The 21955-nt window shown below is 41.3% G+C and overlaps 1 protein-coding gene across 3 annotated transcripts in view; it reads right to left on the bottom strand.

Annotated features, from left to right (window-relative positions):
* SEMA5B (semaphorin 5B) overlaps positions 1-21955 on the bottom strand; it is a 266007-nt gene that overhangs the window by 184641 nt on the left and 59411 nt on the right. For 2 of the 3 annotated variants that reach the window (XM_018911345.3, XM_018911347.3), the window contains exons 1-3: positions 20921-21048; positions 9622-9845; positions 211-271 (exon numbers count right to left, since the gene is read on the bottom strand). The gene's annotated coding sequence lies outside the window, so the exon portion shown is untranslated. Of the gene's footprint in view, positions 1-210; positions 272-9621; positions 9846-20920; positions 21049-21955 lie in introns of those variants that run through there. The other variant, XM_050976873.1, reaches the window with a different exon arrangement.

Raw genomic sequence — 21955 nt, 5'->3', positions numbered from 1 at the left:
CTGGAGTTCTTAGATTAAACAAGAAGTTGATAAAGCAAAGCATCTGAAATGGCACGACTGACTTTGAAACCATGTCTTCTTTCAGGGACTTCCCTGCAAGCTTGTTGTGAAGTAGACAGGGTCTAGCAAAGATGGGTTCTAGCAAAGCTCTGGAAAGAGTGTAAACACAGCTCTAAAACAAGGGCTGCAAAGATGATATTATTTACTTACTGCTTCTGCATTACTGAAGTGTCATATCTGAAGTCACGCTCCAGGGAGAATCTTAAGTGACCTGTGGAAACACCAGAAAACCAGTTTTTAGTAGATATTTCTAAGTACATCTTCTAACAGACAGGGGAGAATTTTGACATTGTTTGGAAATCAAATGTAATGAAAATATTATTTAACCACAAAGCAATGTAAATTTTTTTCCTTAATGCTTACCTGAAGGTTGCTTCAAAACTAGCTTTAGCTGCAATTATTTGCTTTCTGCAAAAAATCCTAGCCCACAGAATAGGTAGCAGAAAATGTTTGTGGAAACAATAAATATTTCAACATAATCAATCTGTCTGAGAAATTTTGCAGCCCTCTCTGAATTTTTCATAATCCTAAATGCTTCATCCTCACAGAAGAGACAAGGAACCACTCTTGTCCCAGTTTCCAAGTGGGAGATTTGCACCAGTGAGAAATGTAGGCTGTGAACTCATATCTTACTCCTCACTGCAATGCTCTCTTTGGGAACACTCTTGTCCCCACCATCCTTCACCCTGCCTCATCATTCACTCATGCTGGAGCTCATTGCACCTTCCTTTCTGCCAGTTGAACTACAGATGTGCTCAGGTTAGTCAAGAATTTTTTGAACTGCTCAAGTAAATGCAGGAGCTGCAGCTGGATGATGTGTGAGGGCAGCATGCACAATTTGCCCTGTCTCACAGCAGGTGTGGCAGGGCTGAGAGCCTGTACACTGGCTGTGAGCCATAAAGCCCCTCTTTGAAACACCAAAAGCAAAGCTCAGAATGAACACATTTGCTCAAGAAACCCACATCTGAAAGGTTATTCTCACTGTTTTCACCCTTATGTCTTATTCAAACCCCCCAACAGTTTCTTGAAAGTAGAAAGGCAAAAATCATGACAAATTCTAACAAATTTTAGATTAGTTCATACTAATTTATCCTTTAGTTATGGCAGCACCAAAATGTCCACCCTGTGCCTGAAGTCTTTGCATTGAGCACAATGCAGACATTGGCTGTGGCTCTGCTCCCTGGAGCTCACCAGCAAGAGATCTAAGAGCTAAAAGTGTAGGCAGGGAAAAGACAGAGACAGTAAAAATTGGAGAATACTTCTGTACAATGGCTTATGAGCACAAATCCCACTCAGCCAGTAAGAAATGAATCACTGTGAAGAGATTCTGACCCTGCTACCCAATATGCTCGACAGACAAACTCAGTGAAATAATTTATCTAGTTATTTACATGGCTTCCATTAGAGCCATGTCTGAGCATTCACAAACCAGATGGGTTTTTCCTCACTGTGCTCCTGAGAAGGAGCACATGCTGCTAACGCTACATCACAGACAAGGAGTAGAGATACTAAAAAGACAAAATGTTTTTTCCAGGGAAACTAGTATCTGATCTGACAAAATTCTATATAATGACAGAGGGCTTCTGTAGGTTAAGGTGATGCAGTCAGGGACAGGCCATCAGGCTTCAGCCATAGGCAGATTCTTACCACCCTGGTAATTATTTTTTGAACAATGGCTTCTATACAGTATGAATCAGGAAAAGTGAAAGAGAAAAAGGGAAAGGGAGGGTAAAGAGGGAAAATAGGAAAAAAACATTATAAAGGAAAGTCATGATAAATGTAGCACCATTTGAGAAAAACTAAACTGCAGAAACAGAGGAACCAGTCACACAGCTCACTGAGAGGACTGAAGCAATTGTTTTCTTCAAGAAACCTCATGCATCACATTTCCATAACCCAGAAAAGTCTCTCACAGTCTTCTCTTTCAACATATGAAGACTAACATGCATACAGACTCTTCACATTTCCTTCCTTCTCCTATCAGTCTTTTCCTCATGGAAAAAATCATAGGAATAAGATGAAGATGTGAACATTTCACATTTCTGCAGCTGTTCTGCCAGGGCTGAATCCTGAAGGTGGGACACCCACAGGAACCCAGGGGTGATAGAGCACCCACCAAAAGGACTCAGTCTTCACTGTCAGATAACTCCTGCTTCTTTAAAATGGTGACAGTGGAAATGCTCCTTTGGTGATATCCCAGGAGGCAGATCAGAGCCCAGCACTTGTTTTCTCACCAGCTTGTGAGAAAACAAGATCCATCTGTTAGCTCAACCTCCAGGACTGGCAGGTAGTCATTCCTATACAGAAAGCCACAGGACACCACAAACTCAGAGTTTCATCAGCAGAAGAATTCTGGTCTGCACACTGCCTCTCTAAACATAATAGCTCCCCTTTGGCTAGAGAATAGAGGATTCCCTAAATGAACCCTTTGATCTGCAAGATACTGAGCCTTCTCCTGAAATTTCTTCTTAGACATTTGAATTCCCTCATGCAGGGTTACAGCATGAAACCTTTCTCATCTCTCCATTAAAGCAGCAGATAGACAGATGGGATAGTCTTCATCTTTCAGGATTCTTGAAGTTCATCTCCCATCAATTTTAACAGGAATGCTCAGAGCTCTTGTTAAGTTTAAGAGAACCAAAGCTGTAGATTGTGCTCAGTCAAAGCCAGGAGAATCCCAAGCCTGGTAGTCCCTCCACAGGATGTCATTAATTTAAAAGAAGCAACATAATATAAATAACAATATAATGGCCAAACTTCCCCCTCCACAGACATTGCCAAATCATTTTTGAAAACTCGTTGAGCACTGTTTTTCATAGCCCAGTAAGTGCTGTTAGTGGAGGTGGAGCTGTACCAGAACCACCACTGGGTCTAAATGTCTTCTCTTTATTAATGGGTTTTATTCTCTCTTCATAGCCAGTCAAAGGCAACAAGGTGCTTTTGCCCTTTTGCAAGCTGTAAAAAATCTAACACAGCAGATGGATGACTCACCTCACCCAAGGTCCCTTGGGACACCCACATTTGTCCAGAAAACTGATCCCAAAATGCCACACACCCAGTGCCCTGCCCTTCCCTCCAGCCCAGCCTATTTCTCTGAATTTTGTGATGATTCAAAAGTCTATTTAAAGCCTACAGCTATGGGAGTGTGCAAGAAATTAAGGTTGAGCCAAAAAGTTTGACTGGAGCAGCTCTGGTTGAGATTCTTGGTAAGAGTGAAATTTCACACAGAGCTGGGAGGGTTTAACCTGACATGGAATAAAGGTGTCATGTGTCAACTGGGTTATGATGTGAACCCCCACGAAGATACAGCAGCAATGCCAGTGTCCCCTTCCCAGTCAATCTGCCCTGTAAACACTCCAATGGTACCCACCCAGTCTAGCACAGCCTTCCCAAGCCTGCTCCTTGCTTGCATAGCAAGGGCTGCTATGAAACAGGAAAAAAGTAGATACAGAGGAAGAGCTACTAATACCTCTTGCAGTTTCCCCGTGTAAATGGAGTGGCCAGGCATAGTTACACACTGAAATGAAGCAGCCAGGAGAGCTGACAAGGTTCACAGACACACAGCCATGGTTTACTACTCAAACCATTCTAAGCTCTTTAGGTAAGCTTTGTTATTACAGATGGTATTGCATGCCCTAGATCTGATGTCCAGAATGGGGTTGCTCTCTGTAATCCTTCAGAGGCTGCTTATAAATCAGAGAATGCTTCACCTCTTGACATATGGCACTAATAGATGATAATGTAAATGGTGCAATGTTTTAACCTTAACAGGCATTTGCTTAGGTTATTTTAGACAAAAATGAGGTCAGGAACTGTGGTCATGAGCTTTAATCTCAAAGCGCCAGTCTGGAATCATCTGGAGCCCTCTGGCTTGTGCAGCAAGCAAAAGGCTGAGGGTGGAAAGGGGGAGTGGGCTCTGCTGTCCCACTCCTGCACAGCTGCACCCCACAGTGCCCCCTGCACCTCCCAGGACCCTCCCAAGACACTTTGCCTGCAGTAAACAGCAACTGCATTATAATAATTGCTGTGGAAATGATTTTGAAGGCATCAACCCCTAAACACAGAGAGTAAACAAAATCTGCTTCTGTATGAGCTCTTCCACTTTTCTCAGGCATCTGAGGGAAGTCCTTTATAAACCATGAGATAAGAGGAGACTGGCTGTTCAGACTGCATATCTGCCTGGTTCCTTAGATACCACCGAAAGCCCAAAGGCACAGCTTGGCATCTCATCCCCTTCTTATAAACTCTTTCAGAAAGTTGCAGCTGATTTTGACACAAAGATGATGAGAAATGGGGAGCTATTTGTGCCATTCTGAAGAACATGCCAAACCCTGTATTAACACCCCCAACCCTGTTAAAAACAAAATAAAGCAAAAAACCCCCAACAACCAAACCAGCAAAAAGCAATCCTTCTGTTTGCTACTGATTAGGCAGCCGAATTAAAACTGATGAAGTGATTGGATAGGATCCAAAGCTGTTTATCTGCACATAAATCACAGACATGCTTTACTCAGCCAGTATGGATTTACTGAGCTAGAGGAAAGACCTCGTACTCAGAATGCTGATTATTACAGCAATTAAAATATCAGTGAAGCAAACATTTTGGGTAGAAAGCTGTTAGGGGCTACTGGAGAAATCATTCCATTAAATATGAATTCAATCACGCTTTAAATTTTGAAAAAAGGGAGTTTTAATAGAGGGTTTCTTTTTTTTGATTAAGTATATGTTGCTAGAAAAATCAAATTTAAACAGAGAAAAGATACAAAATAGCTAACTGGACAAAGGAGATTAGAAAGGAAGGCTGATACATATTTTATGATCACAAGGGAATAAAAAAAATAAATTGAGAGATGTACTGTCAAACCAGACACAGTGTTAATAGCTAAAGTATATGGCAGTAAGAACTGCTGTTCCCACAGCTATTAATGTAAAACTGAAAATTTGGAGCAAGCTGCAGCAAAGGAAAATAAATCACACTTTTTTTTTTTTAATTTGAAAATATATATAAAATAAATCCCTACCCCCATCACTCACTCTCTGCATCCCAACCCCTCGACACCAAGACTGTCATTTCAGCCAGCTACAGCTTCCAGGCAAGTGAGACAAGTGACAATTTCTTCCTATTAATCATTGCTAATTTATTGATGCAACTTTTCTACTTATGAGAATCATTGGCCTGGAGATTATTTCCTCTTTCCCCTTTGAGTCCTGAGAAACTATTTAACATGGGAAGTAGTTAAGGGGGGTAAAGAAGGGAGAGTGTCATGTAGCCAAGTTACGCATCCCAGCTGGAATTTGGGATGTTGTCTTGCAGTTCTGGCTCCTTCAGCCAAGTTTCATACAGGAAGCACGAATGTGCCAAGGGTGCAGCGAAATCCACTGGAGCCAATAAATAGCACTTGAGTCCATTAACACACTCCGGCTATGGATCCCTTCATGAAACCTCAGCCACCTTGCCACCAGTTTGCTCGTGAGGTAGCCAACAACTTGCACAGGGGAAAGGTTCAGGAGCCAAGGGATCCTCTGGTGAATCCTCACAGATGCAGAGTATGTGTGCATGTAGGACGTATCCAGAGCCCTTCTAGAAGAGGCAAACACTGCTCATATACAAGGTTTATATGGAATAATGGCCATGGAAGGTCATGGTGTCACTAGGAAGGTAAAGGGCAAATTTATGTCAGGAACTTCATGAGGCCCTTGAAGACAACTCACTTCTTGCTCAGAGGGTCCTCTCCAAGCCTGGGATGGGTCCGGAGGTACCACAGAGAAGCAGGCATCCCCATCAGTTCATGCAGTTTTTGCCTATCCACAACAATCTGTTTCAGCTAGGAAAAAGGTCTAGGAAAACATTTCTAAAATTCGTAGATTAAAATTTTGTAATGCATGCATTACAAGTCTGATTGTTATTTCAAAGCTATCAGTAGCAAGAATAATTTCACCTACCATAGAAATACCTCCATGATAACTTTCTGGAGTAAGAGATAACTTTTGAGGAAAGTAGCTGACAAATTGCTTGACAAATTTGTCAACCATTTTGGAGCCATCAAGATAAAAGGCTTTATATGTTGTATGATTTTTTATGTATATATATAAAACACTTTTATTGGACTGTTGATAAAAGCCTGAGCTACAAAGGAACTTTTTCCCCCAGCTGAGAAAAGGGAAGCTGCTAGACAAATCAGTTCAATCTCTGCCTTTCAAACAATATAAAGCAGTATAACTTTCAGGAGTAACACCTCATCTGTTTTTTTCTCCAGACTGCCTATCAGGAATCAAGCATTAAGTAAACATTTGAAAAGTGTTCCTCTGAGAGCAAAGGTTTAGATTTGAGTCACAGGATCCATTGAAAAGAAAAATTGCTTCTGTGCATTGGGACAGTGCCTTCCCTTCTGAAAAGTTTCTAAAAAGAGCAAATGGAGATAATCTTTTTACAAGGTATAACCCATATGGAAATTCATTATTCTTTCCCTTTAAAAAAAGTCAAGATAGTTCAGAAAGTGAGAATGGAATCACTATTTTAAAACAATTAAAAATATGCAGATTTTCTAACAACTACAGCCAGTAAAGGCATGGTTGAAGTGGCTTTATCATGATCTAAAGTGAAGCTCTGATTGATGAGAACATGAGATAAACAAAAGAGGTAAAGACATAAGAGAGCCCTAAATCACTAAGAGTATTTAATCCAGAAGTGGGGATATATATACCCAGCGATTGTTGATTAAATATTTTAAGGATCTATTCTTCTCCCTGCACAAAACACTCGCTAGAGTGGCTTCAGCACTGCAGCTCCCTGAAGGCTGCATTACTGCTCGTTAGCCCCGCGCACTCACCACTGTGGATGCAGAGCTGAAAGGAATCATTGTTCCTGCTGCACAAAAGCTACACTGAGCCCCCAGAGAAGGTGAATGATTTGCAAAGGATTTTACAGCAGACCAGTGGCACAGCTGGGGGAAGGGGGAAACCCCAACGTACCAGCCGGTGCTTCCCAGACACTATTCCTCATTGCTTGCAAGAGCACCCTGAAGTTAGGCATTATTTTCATTCCTGCCTTTTCCATACACAGCCATGACTATTAACTTAAGACTGTCACCAAAAGCATGTACATATCCATGGAAGGTCACAGAGGCAGGGCCCGAGATAGTGCTCGAAGACAATACTTAGCTCTAGGTTCTACTTTCAAGAGCTGTGAATGATAAACTCTTTCCTTCAGTGGATTTAAATTGGAGATGAAAGTTTGATCCTAAAAGGCCTAAACTAGATCTACAGCTGCTTGGAAACAGTCCTCTGTCATAGCCAACATTAGTCCTGAATTCAGTCTGATTACACAGTACTAAGTATGGCAGGCACCTGAGGGCAGAACATATCCTACACCAGAGCACACTGGATATACCAGCGAGGCAGGGTAAGTCATGGAGCCAGACAGAGTGTCCTGGATGGTCACACCAAGCTGCACACTTTTCTTTAACACTAAGATTTCTTTAAGATTAATTAAATCACCAAGATTAATTTAGGTGATGAATCAAAAATTCAGAGGGAGCTGTTGGTAATTTCTTTTCCCCCCCATCCCTTTGGCTACTCCAAGAGACCTTTTAAGGGACAGATGATCTTTTTAACATACAGTTATTCTCATTAGCACTAAATCCATGAATATGAATATGAAAAGAATTCAAGGACAGACAGGAAATAACTGCAAACATCTTTAGTTAAATAAAATTCATATTCTTCCTCCAAAGAGTCCAGCTGCACCATTCTGGTGCAGAATGTACCACTCTGGGCAAGACAGATCAAAGAAGTAAAAGGCACTGAGCCAAGTTCACCTTTTGCGTTGTTTCTTAGCCAAACTCAGGATATGAAGAGCAGCTCTGCCCAAGAAATCTCCAAAATGACACTTTTCTGATTAAAGCTTGATCAGTTGACATTGACACATCCAGTCTTTCAGTTCTGCCAGGTCTTTCAAAGAAAAGATGTAAGGGGACCAAGCCTGTGCTGCTGGTCCTGCCGGCTGCTCAGCTTCCCACCAGCTCAAACTGCAGGACACAGGCGGAACAGCAACAGGGGCAGGGCTTTTACAGGCCAGTGCTCCCCCACCTGCACAGCCATGCCACAAACCAAAGTACTGGAAGTACAAGCAAATTTTAAGATCAAACTCACAGGGCTTTTAAGATCCCTGATATGCAGTCTAACAGCTCTCAATACAATAACATTCCTCTGCCCCTAGACTGCCCAGGGTACAGGACAGACCTGCTCAAGCAAGCCTCTGGGGCATAAGGGGCACATGACTATCCCTTTTTTCTCTGGGCACTGAGGCAATCAGTCCCTCTGGATGTGTATTTTTGTCCAGCAGCAGAGTTAGGCCATATGATCCCATTCTCCCTTGTGAGATGACCAAGTTTTGCTCAGTATAGCAACTTGCAGAAGAGCAGCGTATCTGGGATTTCTGGGGCTTTCTGAACACGTCTCTGCAGACTGTTGCCTGCTAATGGCACCACTTGATTGATTGATTCCTGCAGCCTCCTTCACGTCTCCTCTCTTTCAGAGGATCCCAGCCTGGGAGCTGTCTGCAGGACTGAAACTGACACTTCCCCTGGAAAAACAGTTTCTGGACCCATATGTCTTTGCCAGACAGACCAAAGGGAAATGAATCAACATGATTGGACCAGATCAGTTGTTCCGGAAAACTCTGTGTTGGGTCCATCATTCTCCAAAATCAGAGAAAAATATTTTATATTTCTGTTAGAATAAAAGAATTATTTTCAATAAGGAATTTAAAAATTCCTTTCCATTTTCCAAACTTAAACTACAACCTTTCCAAAGTGGAAACTCTTCCTAGTTTCAGACAGCACAAAATGAGTACAAACTATAAACAGAACCTTCTTGTAGTGCTCCTGTGGAAAATCTGTTGAGTTTTTGTGGGATATATTCTAGGACCAAACTAATCAATTTCCACTCAGCATTCCCCTGCTTATACTACATCACATCTATCTGTCCTGATTAACTGAGAAGTAGTAGGTTCTTGTGTAACAATGGACTCTGGCAAAACACACCAACGCTATTTGGAATTTGAAATAGTATATAACCAGGGCCTGCAGCAGTCACCCACCTTTTTTGTTAACTGTGATTTTCCCATCCATTATACAGCAGCTGAAAAGTTGCATCAATTCCCTACACTGCAGCAGGCACACATTTATTTTATAACCAAATGATTAGAGGAACATGCATGCTTTATAGACAGTCTGAAAAATAAGGTTCCCAACAAAGTCAAGAGAGAAAGTCCCACAGAGTCTAATGACAGCAGAGTTAAGTCATTGAGCCACTGGAAAATGCTGCATCTAATGTCTGTCATTCTTTGACTTCTCCAGAATCACAAATAGGCTGTGGCAGTCTCAGGAAGAGTGGCCAAGTCTTCCAGCTCCCAGATTTGTGCTTTAACTACTTGACATATCCTCTCATCACTGAAGCAGGAGACAGAATGATCAGAGACCAAAACCCCTCACACTGAGCCATCTGAAAATATCATGTTTCAACCCAACAGAGACGTGTGTCATTCCATCACTAACTCACCAGCCCAGAGGACAAGTCCAAGACAAACGCCCCGGCAGCAGTCCAAGGTCAGAGTCCCAGAAGGTAAACCCGTCAAGAATGGGTGATGTAAATGCTCCCACTCAGAGACAGTCCCACTGCAGTCTTCTCTGTATTCCTTGAACTCTGAAAACTTCCTTCTCTGGCATGCCTCTTTGGACTTCTTGCTTCTAATTTTCACATAAGCTTGTTTGTGGATGATTTATCTATTTAAAAAAAAAAAAGGCAAATTTTTCCTTCATTAAAAAAGAAGTGTGTCTGCATTTGGCTGACACAGATAATGGTGTTACAAAGGCCTTTTTGAGGAAGGATCTCTCTGCTTCACGTCCTTCCTCTTTGCTGAGTTATGTGACAAAGATCTGGGAAAATAGCTCATAAACTTTGTGGTAAGCACCATCTTCCCTTCTCCCTTTTCCGTCCTCAAAAAAATTTTTGAAACAATTTAGAGTATCCCATTCTGGGTCTGAGCATTGAGTCTGATATGTCATAATTTCTGAAGGGCCTACTTTTCTTCCATCACTGACCAGGACACAGAATCCCTATTCAGTGTAAACGTGACTCAGTTTAATTTTTCCAAAGACCATTTATTTTTACTTTCTGGTATACACGAGTGAGTAAATATTACTTGGAAGGCTAGAATTTCATGAAACCCAACTAAAATGAGGGCTCCAGATCACTAGATGCAGCATAAACATATGGTGAAAACTTTGTAATCATCCCCAAGACTACAGAGGCATCCTGTGAGGCAGCCAGGAAAGGAACTGAAGTCAATTTTCTGAGTCCCTGTGTAGAGCCTTAAACATAAGTCATCTTTCCTCCATATCTCTGTTCTCAGAAAACACATATTTTCTCAGTTTCTGCCGAGCTAGCAAATATAAAAAGCAGTTTTCCACCTCTAGTATCAACTCAGTTACAACAATTTTAATTGCAATTGGTTTCCTAAGTCATCGTCTCCTCTAACATTAATTTTTGCTGAAAATTTACCTCCTGTCATTGCATGGGCTCCATTCTAATCAAGCTACACTTTTATCTCCACACTTTTGGGACTGCATTTAAAAATCAAAGTACCAAAATCCCTCTGTGAACTACTCAGATGCAGCACTTATATATGCCTATCAAATTCAGAGAGAAGTCAAACTTTGACCCTAAATAAGTTGATATATGAAAACATGACAGTGCTTCTTTGGCTAGAGGAAAAAAGACATAACTTATAATGCCTTTACTTAATTCTTTGTGTCTGTATCACAAAACAAGCAATTATAAATCTCCTCAGATTGTTCTAAACAGTACAAGTAAACCTATCAAAATGAGATGCACATGCCAGCATCTCATAAATGCATTAAGCACAGTTGCATCCCCACTTCAGGTCAGTGCAGTCCTGTAGTAATTACAAGTGCTAAGAACAGAGCAAAGACCAGATTGAGAGCAGAACCCATCCTTTTTCACCTATAAAGAAAATAAATTTCAAAGCAAACCCAAGAAAGAGTGAAGGAGACTTCAGAAAATTAATGAAATCCCAAGCCTGCCACTATATGCAGAGCTAATGATGGCTCTGCTAGTGAGCTGAAGAGGAATGGCACAAAGGATGGAGAATCTGCCAGACACTGACAAGCCCAGATAAAATGAAGAGTTATAAAGAAACACTTATAAAGAAAGACTTGTTTCCCCCAGTGATGAACTGCTCTGTTCAACTGCAGACCCAAAGCAGACACAGAACTAGTCTATGGTATCTAACCAAAAAAATGTGACTGACACCTACTTGAAGGAGGGAAGATATTTTAAGTAAGTCCTTAATTTAACAACACAGGAAAGACTTCCCCCACAAAGCACTGCCAATTATACACAGGGATAAATTTGGGGTCTGCTGGGGGAAGACCAACTGGCATTTGCATCCTAAGGAGCAACTCAATGTCACAGCATAAAAGACTAAAGCTGGAATCAGTTACATAGCTGGGTCCAGTACATGCTCCACAGTAGTTGATAAACATTTGTCATGTGCTATATAGGTCCAAAAATATTTTGGCCAAACACCGTGGAAGTATTACCTTTCCTATGGCCCTGGAACACAACCAGTATAACTTTCATAGGTTATTGTTCATGTGCTTCAATGCCTCATATGAGAGGTGGATTAAATCTGTGACTATAGCCAGCAAAAAAGATTGAGTTACTGCACCAAAATCTCTTGTGCTGACTCCTGATAACTCGTATTTACTTTCCTCAGCCTTTACAGCTTCTTTCTTTGACATTTACTGCCAAGTGCAACTGCTGCCATTGTTTCCACAGAACATCACAAACACTTTGTTACTAATTTTCACCAAAGAGCAGACAAGATCTGAGAGCAACTGGGATAGCAAGTCCTCCAAGCAGTATACAAACTTTTGATTGCAACAGAAACCTAGAAGCAAAGCTTGAAATCTCACAACCAGAGTGAGAGTTTGTAGTTAAAGTGACTTATACATCCAGTAAGGGATGCTGCAGAACCAAGAGGCAGGACAGATTGCAAAAATGAACTCTACTGCAGAGGAAATAATGTCCACAGCAGTACAGATGATTTCCTGCAAGTGTTTATGTATTTGCACTGGGGAAAGAAACTTGACTAGCAACCAGGTTTCCATCTGAAAATCTCTGGTAGCTGGAAACTGCTAATTTTCCACTTCTCCAATGAAAATCTCAAAGCCCAAAGAAGATCTCTATAAAGCAATGTTTTTACAGGAATAAATTTATCTTTCAGCCAGCTCTCTAACACACACATCCATAGTAGCATGTAACAATCAGTGCTAGTATTTAGGCTGCCCTATTTTCCTTGCTGAAAGCAATGCTCCTCTATTTTTCTTTAGGACACCTCCCATTTTTATTTCAGATAATTACAGAATAAAATCTACTGTCTTCTCCACTTCCATTGCTGTTGACAGAGATCAAGGCCCAAAGACTCATTTTCCAGTGTACAGTTATATCCCTAGCAAGCTCTGCCCATCAGATTATTCCATTAACTTTCCAAATGACATGAGATCACAGTTTTACATTAATTTCCTGATGATTATCTAGGTCCTGGAAAAATTGCATCAAATTTTGAGCAGCTCAAATCCTTATAAGAATTCTGTTTCTTAAACACAATAAGGATCAGCTGTTTTGGACAATAGGAGCCACTTCCATGCATTGGATGTTACCTTTTAAATATTCAGACATTGCAAAACTCATCAATTGGCAGTCATTAACTGGTAGCTGGGATCCCTATGCAACCTCATCAATTTGTGCCTATCAATATATTTAAAATAAAGCAAGAACTATCAACTCTATATCTGTGCTACAAAAAGATAAACAGTTTTGTTAATCACTTGTCTTTATTGTATCAGAATCACTGATTTAAATATCAGTATCAGTTCTTGCACTGTTAACCAATTCCAGTAAATTTGCACTGGAAATTCATTTGGCTCACTTTTACTCAGATGTGAGGTTCTGGCAGTATGCATTTGTAGTCTCTTTTCCATAAAGCCTTCCTGGCAACACAGATACAAGACTGTTTTCAGACATGCTCCTAAAATGTGCTGTAAGCAGGCAGGATCCCAAGAGACCATTTGGAGCAGCAAGCCCTGCAGGTCGGGAATTAAGATCACCCACTGTGTAACAACAGCCACGGGGTCAGCTCTGCTTCAAGGAAACAGCAGGAGTGGAATACAAGAGTGGGATTTCCAGCAGGTACCTCTGAGGTGTCCATTGTCCTCAAAACAGTCAAGAGTGAAGTACCCAAGCCCCCCACAACCCCATGAAGAGTTCCCCCCAGGCTTTCTATAACACAGTTCTGACCAGGCACAAAAGTCATGAGGCTGTAAATCTCCATCTCCTGTACAACCCCAGCACACTTAAGTTTTTGTTTCATATTATGAAGATACAAAATATCCAATTTCTTTCTTTGGCGTTAGAGAAACAAGAAGGATTCTACAATGCCACCGTAGTGCCTTTATTCAAACACAAATTATTAATACTAATGGTATTAATTATTTATAACTAATGGTCATGATGGACAAGGCTGACAAAGCACCACTGGACTCTGCTGTTGAACCCACTGTATGAAGCAGGAAAGACACACTTGCTGATTTCAGAAAACAAAGTATTTCTACCTAGTTTGTCATAACTACCTCATTAAGCAAATGATTTCCCTTTCTGACTGCCCCTAACCGTCTAAAAGTTTAGCCTCATTTCCAATTTGAATTTGCCCTTTATTAAATTGAATTCACTGTTCTTTGTGTTACTACTTGTGTTATGTATCATTTCCTTTTTCTGGTATTAAATGACCCTTAAGATGATCATCCTGCCATTAAGCATTTCTCTAGATGAAACTGGCTAAATTCATTCCTGCTTCTGTATCTCCTTTAATGGTGCAGTGCTCCTTTGGAGTCTGGTTTCTGACATTAAGAACATGATCTTGGTGAATGATGCTACAGGTGTGAATCTTAGCAACAGCATAATGACACATTTGTAAAGTCTCTTATCCCAACAAAGCTGTTTTTCAACCTTCACTAAAATAAGCAGTGTTTTGATAACTTTCATCAACAAATACTTCTTCCTGACTGCTTTCATTTTGCACCACTCATCTCAGGATAGACTTGCTGATTCAGACCAGACACTTCCCTGGTGGCACCACAAACACCTATACATGGAATTAAAAACCCATTGGCTCTCAGTACTGCCAAAGCCTTTGGAGAGAGCTGGCAATCAGGTTCACAGTGATTTGAGACGCACTGGCTCAGGCTGTCAAACAGGAATGAAGTTAAGAACTCTTATGTTTTCCTAAATCTTGAGCTGTGGGGTACAGGATTTATTGTGGAGTTAGGCATCCAACACCAGTAAGGTTAATGCAGTTGTGAGTTTCAGCTGAGCTGCCTGTCTCTTCATTTACACATTCTTTTAACTCAGCTGTTTTTCATATGCATTTTACCTTCTCACTGTTCATGTGCAATTTGAAACAGTCATTTCCTCACTTGTGATCCTTTCCTGGTTGTCTTTCTCTGGTCCTGGACCAAACCCCATTTTGGAAAGACATTTCTGAGCTACCTTAATAGTCTAAGCCTCCCATATTTCAAATCAGCATCAATGGACAGAAGTAAGAAAACTTGTCTGTTCAGTTAAAGCACAGACATCCCTCCCAGTTGCCTTCTGCATGTGTGCACATGCAGTCACACAATCACACCTGCTTCTTCACCTGTAGGATCAAACCTCTTGAAATTCTTCCATGGTTAACTTGCAAATAACTTATAACCCAACCAGAGACCCACCTAGAAGACTGCTAACAGTACCTACATTCTGCCTGCCAAAGCTGTTCATTTCTAAGGCTTTTTTTTTCAAACAAATATGGATATGGACATATATATGTATGTGTGTGTGTATACTTATGTATGTGTGTATACATGTACATGTCTGCATATTTATGTATGTAAGTATAAATATATATGTATAGTTACACAGACACTTATTTGTAATTCTGGCCTCATATGCCCCCAAAGAACAAAAGACATGAAAATTGTTCTTCCAGTAGGTCTATGTGAAAATCTCTTTGCTCTTAATTAGTCAAAGGCTCTTAAACTCAAGGAGGTATAAACTACCAGAAGTAGAAATCTATTGAATGTAAGTAATGTGCTTTAGATAAGCAGCAGGGAATAAAGTACAAGATTGCCCAGTGTTACTTGTCTTGACAAAGTTTTACTTTCCCTGGGTCAGCAGCAGAGCTTTCAGTGTTCTTTCTTTACTTTTAATGAAACCTTACCACAGAATCTCTCCTGTACCATGACCTGGAATTCAGAAAACAATGCAACAGCCTATATATTTTTCTGATTATATTTTCCAGAGCCAATTTCACACAGACTGTTTATAAGTCACTCACCAGAAAGCAGAAAAGAAGAAAAGAACATTTTCCATCTCTTTACTGAAAAGCAAAAAGCCTCAAACCAAACAAAATTGTACACAGCTGTGTGACACCAGCAGTGACTTTTATGATACCATATGCCCCCCTGAATGGTGTTTCACTCAGCTGATGTAGCCTTACTGAAAGGTTAATAAAGAGGCATGATCTTCAGCTAATAAAGGCTGAGTCTGTTATAAAGGAGATAGATTTCAATTTGCAAGGAGAAAGAGGGGAGGGAAGGAGGCAGGAGAAATCTCTGCTGAGGGCACTGTTGGCACGCCACGACTTGCACTGCAGGGACAAGGGGCCTTTTATGGGGTTTCACTATGACAGCACATGGGGCAAGCAGAGCCGGGACCTGCTCCAAAGCCCCCTGCAAGGTTCTTTCCCCAGAGCCACACAGCAAACCCAGAGCTTGTTTTCCAACTTAAGCATAAGGGAAACCAACATCTCAGTTCTCATCTGCTTCTGTATTTGACACTATTTATCACTCTGATGGGCTCTGTTACAATTAAAAAGATATGAGGGGGTTGCCAGCCTGGGGGCTTTTTTCATCTAGGATGCAAAAGAAAGTCTGAGATGCAAACCACTTTAGAAGCACACACATGGAATTGTGAGATGCACCATCCCTGAGAGATGGGCCTGGGCCACCCACAGGCACCAAACAGCCTTCAGAGGAAAGACAGATCCTCACCTGCCCTTTCTACTGCTGCTAAGAAAGTGGGAAACCAAGGTGATTTTTACTGAAGCAAGCCTTCCTTTCAAACATGCATTTCTGCAGAGCCTGGCAGGCTTCTTCCAGCCTCCCAAGAAAGCATTTCCAGCACACTCTGTCCCAAGACCCTCTGTTCCCCCCACACACTCAAATCCCATCAAGGTAAACAAGTGATAAGACTTCAGGATTAGGTCTACTGACCTCAGAAGGAATTTTGCTGAAACAAGCATTAAGCCTGAAAGGATTTTGTCCTTACTTAGAGGCTTCTAAAGGTTTCCCACATAAGAGTTTCAGGAAAATGACTTGTGGAATTTACATCCCTCTTTGCTCCCTCAGACATTTTGGCAGCTTATCCTGGAGGACACCAGAGCTGGCACTCAGACAAGACATCAGCTCACAGCCTAACAAATTATTGATCCTCTCCTCACTTTGAAGCAAGGCAACAACAAACTCCTAAATGCACTGCATCCTTCACTATCTCCCTCCAGAGAAATACCCATCTGTAACACTGCCAGTTAGGGGGTGTTTCCATCTCAGGCCTTCTCAAGTGGAGAGAGCTCTGTGCTTATGTATTTTGTTCTCAATGCCCAGGTGAGAGTTCTGCACAGAACAACTTTCAAATCCACATTGAGACACAGCAAAACATATATACAAATGTTTGAGTGCACATATATTAAATAGATTGAATTTGGAGTACAAAAGGTGTCCAACAGAAAATGGGGTTAAGAGTTTGTTTTCCCCAGTATCACATTATTAAGAGATAAACAGAATTTTCCATGCGTCATACACTTAATGAGCTCCAGACTGAGGACACAAAAAGATCTTGACATTGGCTTGAAGAAACAAAATGTTCAAAATGATCTTGACAACTTGAGACACTTCATCATAAAAGGCACATAACCACATAAGCATCAGTTTTTTTGCAACTCCTGTTATTTCTCTGCAACTAACTGCAACATGCCCCATGCTTTCTTGTTTCCCTCCAGCTCTCTTCACTGCCCACTCACTAGGGATGTAGGTTCTCCCTTGAGCCACTGCTCTGCTAGGGCTGTGCCTTCTCCTGCTGCTGGGTATCCCAACTCTGCAGCCCCAAATGCCAAAACCAGCACGTAGCCACCAAAAAGTGCTGGTGACTCAGCACTAGACTCATGTCATGAGCAGACTGAGGAACAACATCTACTTCTACTTCTCTGGGTGTAGTTGTGGGAAGAGCTTTCCCTTGTGTGAAGGGCTAGAAATGAGGCTATTTGATGGAATCCATTAGGGAATGCCTTGTTGGGATATACAGGAGAGGCCAGGAACCAAACCCAATAGCTGCAGCTTGCAGTTGTTCGATACATCTCGTATGCGATGCCTCCCACTGCCTTGCACCAGCTCACATTAGGACTAGAAGAGGTCCCTTGGGCAAATTCTGCATTCTCACAACTTAGAATACAGATAAATCCAGCAGCTCATCTATTCTGCCTTGAAATGTTTCCCCTGCACCTGAAATCAATATGGTCTTCATGCAAATTTTTACTACACGTGCTGCATGGATTCTAAACATTCATTCAGTCGACACACCTAAATAGCTCGGAAAATGATATTATAACTTAGCAAGTCAATGATCTACAATTTTATATCTCCCTAACCACATATTTATAAACAACACTATCAACATTGTTAAGGGTACTGTGTGAAAGTCTTACACCATTTCTAAATGTATTTTTTTGCAAATGCTACTTTTATCAAAAACATTAAACAGCAATTTTTTTTTTCTCCAGGCACTCTTTTCTGATTAAGATTGATACAACAGAGATTTCAAATGTGCAAAATACTTGGTACCAAAATACTTTTTATTGTCCTTGTGAATTGCAGTATGTCCCAATTTCAGGAGTCTGCTTTGCTTTAGATAACGTTGCCAAGTTACTAAAAAAAACCATCAGCAGTGGACTGTTTGCATCCCAGGGTCATAATAATGTATCCTGGTGATACTGAAACATCAAGATGTAAACAAGAAAGAGACAGAAGGATGTTGACCCAAGTTGCCAAGTCTAAAAAGACCTGCATTTCTAAAGCAAAGCAGGATTTTGACCATGGGATAGTACTGGTATAGGTACCTGCAGAACTAGGTGCTGATTTTAGGATTTCTCAGATGAATTTGCAAACTGACTTCATATGTTGGGCTCACAGCAGAATAGAGACCTCAACAGATGCAGATTCCTGTACACTGAAGAGGCTGGAATAATCACTCCTAGCCCCAAGGCAGAGAAATAGGAGAACATTTGTTTTCAATATTTAAATCAACTAATGCTGCAGGATATCTCGTCATTAATACAAACACACATAATAAGAGGCAGAGGATAGCACTGAGACAGACACCTATCCTGCTACATGGTTTTGCAGCCTTAAAATACCCTGGATAGAAATCAAATATGAGCCACCATTAGCTGCAGCAACATTTTTTAGGAGATGGACTGATAGCAAGACAAGGCAGATCGTGAATCTTTTATTGGGCTAATATATAAGCTGCAGCACATGAGCCTTCAGGCCAAAGAAGTCTTCAGGGGGCTGGCAGCAGAAAGAACATTTCTGGCCTGAAAGCATCTCAATATTTTGAGCCAACACAAAGTCTCCACCTCTGCCCACTTTATCTCAAGCAGCTGAAAATATTTTTTTGCAGCCTGTTTGTGACAGCGACAGTTACAACCTGCACAAACCCAGCAGGCCCAACAGTAAAGTCCTTAGTGCTTAAGTGCTCTGTTTGGTCTCTGTCCACCCAGGCTATTTATAGAGCAATCACAGGGACACTCACAGCCCAGTCATGGTGACAGGCAAGTTTTGCAAGAAGTACAGTCACAAAATTACCAATTCTCTGTGAAAACACACAAATTCTTTCCCCTGTGATACTTGGGTGTCCCTGGAAGTGACCACTGCAAATCTCTTGCAATTACAGTGCAACTGAAAGGAGGAAAAATACTGTTGTCAAGGTGTTTCTCAGAGATGAAGGAATGAGGCCAGGAGTGACTTCCATCTCTTTTGATAAGGTTTCCATACAAATATAAGGGCCACTTAGCAGAGACTTGAACAAGGTGTTTCCAAGGGTTTGTTGGATGAGTTAAAAAGCTGGGCTCTGTAATTTGGCACTGCAATAATTCAGATCATGCAGAGACAATCATAGGAGCCAAAAAGAAAAACAGCTTTATTGTTGTTCGTATAATATGACAAAATTTGTGAAGCACAGAGGGTTTAAACAATCTGGCCACCAGGATCAGAAACTTAACTGTGATCTCTTGCATGTGCAAAATGCTTTTTGCAGCAGAAAATGGATTTTTCAAGTCTCTAGGAAGCACATGAGTACTGAAATAGGGTTTCCAGCAGCAGTAAGTCTGAAGTGGTCAGAAAATCTTTGGAAACATTTTTTCCTTGAGCCAAAAGAATTTGTGCTACCTTATCAGTTCTGCTAAAATTGTGTCTGAAAGACAAAAAAGGGAAGAAAACTGGGAAAGTTATAAAAAGGGGAAAATCAGACACGGAGAAACTCTGAGAAGCATAAAATATTCTGAAATAAGGTTTTGCTTCTGCATGTTCTGTATTATGCATCTGAAGATAAACATTTTTAAAACAAAGCATTTCTATGAACCCCATACAAAACTTCCTCCCTCCCTCACCTGAGAATTTTCTTTACAGTTTTGAAATTGTCTGTGTTTGATCCTATTCAGAATAAGTGCAAACATTAAAATCCTCCATAAAATACAGCTTTTGTCCATACCATAACTTACACCTAAAACTCCATTCTTCTTTGTAAGGACAATATAGCTGAGCAGTTCACCAAATGTTCTGTGACTCTTTATTAGGCATCTAAAAATTTTTTTTAAATATAAACTCATCTGGAGAGGAAGACATGAAGCCAGATAGCATATACCAGACTGCATTTTCAGACAAGCCAGTTAGAAGCATAAGGCTATGAATAATCTGATCCCTACTATCCCAACAAACAGGAGAAATAATGAAAGCAAAGGAGAGAGGGAAGGAATTCAAACAAGCAGTGTATGTAAGATAACGACAGTGCCGAAGCATCACTGTAGTGTAGCCAGGCTGTGGCAGGCGATAACATTCACTCCCCAGAGAAACCTTTGGGTTTATGACAAATCAAGGATGATGCTCAACAGCCATTTGATGAGCTCTGCAACAGCTGCTGAGGTCTGCATGCCACTGCAACACAGCTGGAAATGCATGGTGCCACAGCATTAACTGGATAATGACTCAGGGCTTGCCAAGCACTGAGTATCAGTAACTTTTTCTGATGAGTTATTTGTGTCCATAATCAGCTGTGAAACTCTTCAGTAAAGATGTTCTCTGAAAAGGAGGATTTATCTGCAAAGCAAGCCACTGCTGTTAATAAAGTTGTCTGGCCTCAAAGCCTCAAAAAACCAGACTCAAAACCATGTTGCAGGCTTAGGGCAATTAAATGTTTTCCCAGTAATGGAAATTTAAGGCATATTTAAAAGACAGAAAACATGCTAAATGAATGAATTGGTGGACCTTTGTATATGAAATGGAAGATGTGCTGGGGGAGCAGAAGAACTACAATGCACCTGTGACAGTAGGATCAGGGATGAAATATTTTACAGCACTGGAGGGCCATTTTTGACTTGGAAAAAAATCCTAATAGTGAAATCACTTACATCTTGATTGTAAGACATCATGCGCTCTGATAAAGGCTGGCACCAGCTTTCCCAGTGAGCAGAATCCAAGGAACAAATTGTGGCACAGGCAGTTCCAGTTCCCTCAGTCTTGCCAGAGAAAAGCTGTATCCACTTCACTGCAAGAAACATTAGGCATCAGGCTGTGTGCAGCCCCCCGACAGGGACAACAAGGGGCAGAACCAAGCTTGTTGCTTCCCTTCACTCCATCACGGGGAAATGAGCCAGTGCTAGAGGAAATATTGTGGACAAAACAGTGGGGGATTAGACTCTACTCCCTATGCACAGGGACAGGTCAGGCCAACCCAGCTCGTCTAGTTTGGCTTTTTTTTGTGCGTAGAAGAAAATTTCTGGCACGGCTCTCAGCCATAGGGTGTCTCCTTTCATTGAGTGATTGCTCTGGCCAGGGAGAGGGCTCTCTCAGCTGGTGGGGGAGCAGCGCTGCAGTTGTCATCACCGTTCCTGGAACCGGAACCAGCAGCAGCTGCCGTGCTCGGGGAGCCCATGAATCACTGCCCACAAACAGGTGACAAGGGAGGGAATGGCAGGTTGGAGGGTATGGAGGATGATCTGCAGAAGGGAGGCAGGGGTACATTCCTGTCTTTGCCTAAATACATTAAAAATCAGCTTCAGTCCAGACTTAAGACATGCCACACACTACCACTGACCAGTCTTTTCCCATCCCTCACAGGTCAAAGGCATCTGCCTTAAAGAATGTAAATTAAAAAACAATCATTGCCTTCTTTATTATACTAATGCCTAGAGCATGGAAAGGGGGGCAGGAGGAACCTAGCAGAATCTTACTCTGATTTACATCTTACTCTGATTTACATTTATATATTTGATGTATTTGTACTTTTCACTGGCTGCCTGAGGGAGAGGAAAACCACAGAATGAATATGGGGGTCTTTATCATCACCAAAAGAAGAGAAGCAGAAGAGCAGATGGGAGAGGATGAAAAGAGGAAAAGGAAGTATTTCAGATAAGTGAGTTTATAGCTGTTGTTTCTTCAGCATT

Source organism: Serinus canaria, chromosome 7 (genome assembly GCF_022539315.1).
Source record: "Serinus canaria isolate serCan28SL12 chromosome 7, serCan2020, whole genome shotgun sequence".
In the NCBI taxonomy this organism is placed as follows: domain Eukaryota; kingdom Metazoa; phylum Chordata; class Aves; order Passeriformes; family Fringillidae; genus Serinus; species Serinus canaria.
The sequence above is the reverse complement of the archived record's forward strand: the minus strand, read 5'-3'. Positions and strand labels throughout refer to the sequence as shown.